We start from the raw sequence: 7,767 nt of genomic DNA on the forward strand, positions 1-7,767 counted from the left end.
GAACTGAGTCTGCGAACTAGGTTCGTGGACTTGGAAAGCCAATTCCACAAATCTCCCGATTTCTCTTGATCAACAAAGTTCGAAAACTGCGGTTCAAGGAATACATGGTTATGTAATCTAAACTATCATTTCAATGATTGAGACATTCTCAGAGGACGCTATGTAGCCGTTATTCACAGAACGATTCACGTCAGAGCAATTCTCAAAGTGATTGAAACTTTTCATGACTTTCGTCACTAGGTGAAGATAAACTTGATCAAAGCGAAAGGCTTTACCAACACACGGTTTCGAGATAAAAGATAAGCAATGAATGCTCAGCTCGAAATGTCAAATGTGTATGATCTAGTCTATATAGCATACGAATTTTGTCTCATAAGAAGTAGGAGATAGAAGAGATAGACTTTTGAGTGATAGATAAGTCAAGTCTCCACATATTTTTTTGTTGATGAAGTTCCACAGTTCCTTGTATAGATCTTCGTCGTTGTATGATGAATCGCCATGAAGTCCTTGAGCTCAACTACACTTTTCTATCCTAGTCCGAGACTTAGCTATGTAGGCTAGAAATCAAGACTTATAGTTTTGATCACTAACATTGACAAACATGCTTGAGATAACAACACATGCGAGGTTGACCGAGCTATACTCTAACAAGTTTTATGTTCTCTTTTATTTTGATCAACCAGTATATATTATATAAGGATAGATGGTTGTGGTCGGTGTTGCTAGATCAAGTTTGCTCTAGCACTTTTTCCGTAATGAACCCACAAGTAATTAGCAAAACATTTGGAGTGGAGATTTATTTTCTTGTATGTATGTCGAGTGAAATATTGGGTTTGCACCTTTATTTCGCCACCAGATTTGGAACTGGGTTATTGTACACATAATCTGAAACAACCTCATTTATGGTGTAGTAAACCGGTTTGGCATTTTTACCTCTCTTTTAGTGAGAAAAAAAAAATAATCTTCATCGTCATAGGTGATTTTGCTTTACATTAATTTAGGGCACTCCCAAGAAATGTAGTTTCCCGTTATTTATCATAATAAGTGTAGGATCAGAATCTCGCAACAATTATTTTTCAGCGAAATTATCAATGGTACAACACAATAGCGTCGCAGAATAATTTCAGAAAAGACGTCAGCAAGGAACATGAGAAAGATGTGATAGTCTTGCGAAAATTAGAGAGCTTGCGAAGTTAACATTTGTAAGGTTGCGAGAATGTCGCAAATCATATCCGAAAATAAAGGACAGATTAGCTGTCATCCATTATGTATTTCCTTATAAATAGTCATTCGAGTTGTAAAGAAAGGGGGATCTTTTTGAGTAAGAAACAAGTAAATAGGAGAGAGAAAGTTCAGAGCAGGGATCATTCTTGACTTCTTTATCTTTCTTGTAAGAACATTCAGAAATTAATCAATAAAATTAAGAGTGTAAACCTAAAAATGAGCTAATCAACAATGAAATCATATGAGGGGTGTAGTGTAGGATTTCCTGCAACTACATAATGGCGCTAGAAACAGGGAATTGAAGATCGAAAGTTGAAGATTGTTGATTGAGAATATTCAAATCAAGAAAGTGATTAAATAAATCAGTGAATCAGTTAAAAAAGATGAAGAATTAATGAAAATGGCAAAAGATTGGAGTGTAATATGATAACAAAAAGCTTGATCAATGAATTCATGAAAACGTCAAAGGAAGAATACATAAACGAAATTTTGAAGGAAAGAAAGTTATGCGGTAGAAAATCACCCTTGAAAGAGTGGGAAAAGCAAAAAATTGCATTCATGGCGGAAGAAATACCAAAAGAAAATTTGAACCATACATCTCCGTTGGTCATCACAGTGCCTATTACACGAAAAGAGAAGGATACAACAATAAAATCCAGGAGAATGGATGTTGAACAGAACTTTAATCGATACAGGAAGTTCAGTTGATATAATATTTTATCATGCATTCCGGGGAATGGGATTTAAAGATGAAGAAATGTCCAGTTCAGCATATTTTGTTCACGGCTTTGGAAAATCCACAACAAAACCTAAAGGAGAAATAGTGGTGAATTCCACTTGGAGAAATCGAAACATATGTAACATTGTGCGTGGTGGATATGGAATCGCCATATAATATGTTATTAGGAAGATCATGGATACATGCGATAAAAGTGTGGTATCAACGTTGCATCAATGTATTAAATTCCCCACTCCAAATGGAATAGGTGAAATTAGAGGAGATGTTGACAATGCGAAATTATGTCATCAAATTGAAGTAAAACATTATGAAGAACAAGCAAAAAGAAACAATTTCGCAGAAAATTGGCAAAGGAAGCAAAGAAGGAAGAAGAATTTAGAGTATATATGATAAGGGCAAAAGAAGGAAAGGAATACCCAGCGAAATTTCGGAAGAAGGGGAAGACCCATAAAAGCAATAAAAGAACCAACACCAATGGGAGAACCTAAACCCAGTTACACTGCCGCAGAACCAACAAAAGAAATAAATGTTGGGACTGTAGAGGAGCCTCTAATGTTGAGAATTGGAACCAAAATGGATATAGAAGAAGAAGAAAGAACTGTCAACTTGTTGCGAGAATATAAAGATATTTTCGCAGGAAACATGAGATACCAGGAATAGATCCATCAATTGCTTGCCACAAATTGGAGATTAACAAAATGTGAGACCATTTAAACAGAGAATAAGAAAAATTGCAACAACTTACCATTCCCAAATAGAAGAAGAATTACAGAAAATGCTTGAGGCAGGAATTATAAGAGAAGCTAAATACCCAGAATGGATAGCGAATATGGTCATTGTCCCAAAGAAAAACAAGGGAATCAGGATTTGCATAGATTTCACTGATTTGAACAAAGCTTGCCCCAAAGATAGTTTTCCGTTACCCGATATTCCTCAAATGGTGGAATCTAGCGGGAAATGATAGGGTATCATCTTTAGATGGGTACAAAGGGTATAACCAAATTCCTCTCGCTGAAGAAGATCAAGAACATACTGCTTTCTTTGCCCCTAGAGGTTTATATTGTTACACGAAAATGCCATTTGGTTTGCGAAATGCGGGAGCGACATATCAAAGAATGGTAGAGAAGGTGTTCGCAAAATGGATACATAAAACATTAGAAGTATACGTGGACGACATGTTAGTAAAGAGTAAAGAAGCTAAAGACCATGTACAAGACTTGAGGGAGATTTTTGAACAAATGCGGCAGTATAACATTAAATTGAATCCTGAGAAGTGTACTATTGGAGTTGCATCGGGAAAATTTTAGGCTACATTGTATCAAAGGAAGGAATACAGGTTGATCCAGAAAAAGTGCAAGCAGTTCGTGACATGCCAACACCAGCAACAATAAAAGATGTACAGAAGTTGAATGGGCTTCTAGCTTCGCTGGGGAGATTCATTTCGCGATCATCAGACAAATGCAAATATTTTTTCGATATACTCAAGAAGGGTGCAAAATTTAAATGGAGTGATGAATGTGAAAAGGCTTTCAAGGAATCAAAGAACATCTTATGAATACAACTATTTTACAAAAGGCAGAACCAGGAGAAGAATTATTGATTTACCTTGCGACAACGTCGCATGCATTAAGTGGTGTTATTGCGAGTAGACGCAGGAGTGGAGAAACCCATTTATTACATTAGCAAAACTTTTAATACCTGAGAAGAATTACTCAAAGATTGAAAAGTTAATCTTAGCATTGTTATGCATCATTTAAGCTCCGCATATACTTTCAAGCACACAAGATAAAGGTATTAACAAAAGTACCAATTGAATCAGTGATGAAGAATTCTAAAAGATCAGGAAGGGTAAGAGATGGAATGCACAAGTAGGCCACTTTGATATTAAATATGAAATTTTGTCTTCACCAAAATCACAAGTTGTTGCGGATTTCTTGGCAGAATTTCCTTTAGAAGAAGATGAAGCAGTAGAAGAAATGATGGATGTAGAAGAAGAACATGGAGATCCAAAAGATTTATTAACAGAACCAAATAGATGGGAAATATTGGTAGATGGATCATCAAATGGAGAAGGAAATGGAGTTGGAATTGTTTTAATTTCGCCAGAAGGAATAAAGATGGCTTTTTCATTCAGATTGGAATTTGCATCCACTAATAATGAAACAGAATATGAAGCTGTGATACATGCTTAAAATTCGCAATAGAAATGAAACTAGAAAATGCCAGGATCACTAGTGATTCGCAGCTAGTTATTCGCCAAATAAAAGGAGAGTATACTACAAATGAACCATCCTTGAAGAAATACAAGAAGCTGGTTGAAGAATTATCAGCGAAAATCCCAAAGATAAAATGGAGGCACATTTCAAGAAAGGATAATAGACTCGCAGACGCTTTTGCTTTCATCTCAAGCATGATGACAGATCCAACTGCGAGATGCATAAAAACAAACACTTCTGTCACCATCAATAAATAAAGAAGAGGAAGATGTGGATGTGATATGAGATAATGAAAAAGAAGAACAAATAACAATGTCGCAGACTGGAGAATGGAACTTCACGCATATTTGGCGAAAGGAGAAACACCAAGAAATAGATTGGAAACACACAAGTTAAAAACCGAGCAACGAATTATGAATTAAGAGATGGGTTGCTATACCGAAAATCCTTTAGTGGACCATCACTCAGATGTTTGACACGAGAGGAAGGAGAAAAGGTGCTGAAAATGTTACATAGTGGAGATGCTGGCAATCATAGTGGAGGAAGATCTTTGGCACATAGAGCAAAAATGCAAGGTTATTATGGCCATACATGCATGAAGATGCAAAACAAATATCAAGACGTTGCGAAGATTGTCAGCGACATGGAAAGAAAATACATGCACCAGGAGCACCATTGTCATCTTCAACCAGTGTATGGCCCTTTGGAAAATGGGGCTTAGACATTGTGGGGCCATTTTTACCAGGAACTGGACAAAGAAGATACTTAATAGTCGCAACAGATTATTTCACAAAATGGACAGAAGTGAAGGCAGTACAACATATTCGCGACAAAGATATCTTTACATTCATATTCGAAAATATCATTTGCAGATTTGGAATTCCTGCACAGTTGGTATCTGATAATGGGAAACAGTTTGAGGGGCAGAATATAGAAATGTTACTTAATGCATTCAAGATAAAATGTGGAAAGTCCACTCCTTTGTATCCACAAGCTAATGGGCAAGTAGAAGCAACAAATAAAACAATTGCAGATATATTAAAGAAGAAATTGGAAGGACATCACAGATCATGGTGCGAACAAGTACATAATGCAGTATGGGCTTATAATACAACTAGAAGAGAAGCTACTGGAATGTCACCTTTTTTTTAACATACGGAGTTGAAGCGGTGTTACCAACAGAAGTTGTTATTCCGACAACAAAAGAGAAGCTTGGGAGAAAAATCTTAGTGCGGGTTTAATTTTAAACAAACTTGATGAATTAGAAGAAAAGAAAAAAACTTTACAACATATGGAGAATTATCAGCGAAGATTAGCTCGAGAATATAATAAACGTGTCAAAATACGTGAATTTCAACCAGGAGATTTAGTTCTGCGAGAAACACCAATATATCAGCGAGAAAATGGTGGAAAATTAGCGAAAAAATGGGATGGACCTTACATCATTAAGGAGATAGTTGGAACAGGAGCTTATAGATTAATGGATCCAGAAGGAGAGATGTTGGTCATAGATTAGACAGACCATGGAACAGGTTGTATTGAAAAGATATTATCAGTAAGAAGCTTTGAGAAGTTATGAATTCTGAAAAAATAATTGCAGAATTACTCATATCAAAAGAAGATCCTAATGTGCGAAATTGTCGCAGAGATAACCACAGAACAATGACATAAAAGAAATGGGCGAACCTTTATGGCGTACACCCTAGTCGCGAATAAAATTTCGCAAGAGGCAAATGTAACCTAAAGTACGTCATATTAGGGGGTACCTGTTACATGGATCAGGGAAAGGCTACACCGCCACCGGAACCTGAGTCATGGAGATTTGGGGTCAATAAAGCCCATCCGGGAGAGGCACCTTGGATTATCAACTTAAGCATATGACTTAGATTGGGCGACTAAGGTAAAAATGACTCTCTCAAGGAGTGCAGAATCTGATCAAGGCGCCGAGGTACACGGTTGAGTCAAGGGTGCCGGGGGCGTTTGAAGCGTCCTTGTCATTCTTGACAAGTCTTGGCTTATACTGCACTCGGCCTGAAGAAAACCCCACTTAGGGTGCAGTCTCGTAACCATAAGCCCTATAGGCAAAAGGGATAAGAGGCTGCGAAAACAACTGGTTGTTGTTAAGACTGGATTGGAGGAGTTAACCTTGTATGGTAGAAGTAAGCCTCCTTGAAGGGGCAATCAGGGGGGAGATAAGGGCGGCACCCTCCATTAGGGAGCTGATAAGTGTCTTAAGACGCAAATGTCATGAGGATTTTTATTCGCAAGGATGTTAAGGCTTGTCATATTTGTGCAACAATCCTGAAGAGGCAATAATACAAAAGAAAAAGATAAGACGAGATCAATGGGTTTTCGCATGAAAGTGCGAAGACGTCCTGCGATTTCGTCGCAAGACGACAATGTCATGGGGCTTTATTTTCGGAAGAATATTTAGGCCTGTCATATTGTCGCAACATTCCTGAAGAGGCCATAATACAAAAGAAAAGGTTAAGACAAGATCAATGGGTTTTTGTATGAAAGTGCAAGGACGTCCTGTGATTTTGTCGCAATGACAAGAGATGGCATAATAAGACCTTTAATTAGGAAGGCAAAATAAGACCATATGATAAAACAAATTAATGATAAGCATTCATAACAGATTATTTTTTACAAGAAATATAATAAGAGGCAAGTATGGGAATCGATATACAAGAAGCATTATCTTTCTTATAAACAAAATATTAAAAGGAAAAGTTGACTTCAAAGTTATTGAAAAATGTAACTCTCAAAAGTGATAAAAATAAGTCAGTTCAATAAAACAAAGCTAGATAAGAAGCTCAAGCTTCAATATTAATATCAGTAGCAGGAGATGACAGAAATTCTTCGCCAACATTCTCGCAAGCTTCTCCTTCATTTCGGCTTTGATCTTCGCTATGACTAGCATTTTGATTATCGCCAGCAATTACTTCTTCAGGAGAAATTTCTTTCTCATTCTGATTAACACCAGCAGATACTTCTTTAGAAGGAACCTCTTCTTCATCTTCCGGGAAATTATCCTCCACACCGCTTTCGTAATGATAATCACTATCAACAGGACGAGGAATTTCATCATCATCTACTTCTAGAGGATCAATTGATGTAGGAGGAAGAGAGTTGGACAGTAAGATGTCATTTACAAGGACTTCAGCCCGGAGATGAACTTGGCGAAGAAGTGCTCTTTGATGATTCCTATCTTGAATATCTTTAAAATAAGCAAGATAATCAAGTCTTCTTTCTGCTCGATCGCGAGAACCAGTAAGGGTAGAGACGAGCAAGGAATTCTCTTTGCGAATTTTAGCATATTTAGCCTCCAAGTCAGAAATAGAGGAATGAAGATTCTTATCAGACTCTGCGAAAAATAGAATACAAAATTTTGTTAAGATAAGGAATTCAGAGAGATATGAAAAAGAAAAGATAATTAAGGCAGTCAAACTATTATGACTACCTTCCTTTTGCGAAATAAGGTGTTGAATCAAGGATAGACAGCTATTCTCCCAATGGTCCATTGCGTCATCAAATTTATCTCCAACTAAACCTTAAAGTCGAGACTGAAGATTTTTCTCTTTAGAA

Source organism: Papaver somniferum, chromosome 1, assembly GCF_003573695.1.
Source record: "Papaver somniferum cultivar HN1 chromosome 1, ASM357369v1, whole genome shotgun sequence".
In the NCBI taxonomy this organism is placed as follows: Eukaryota; Viridiplantae; Streptophyta; class Magnoliopsida; order Ranunculales; family Papaveraceae; genus Papaver; species Papaver somniferum.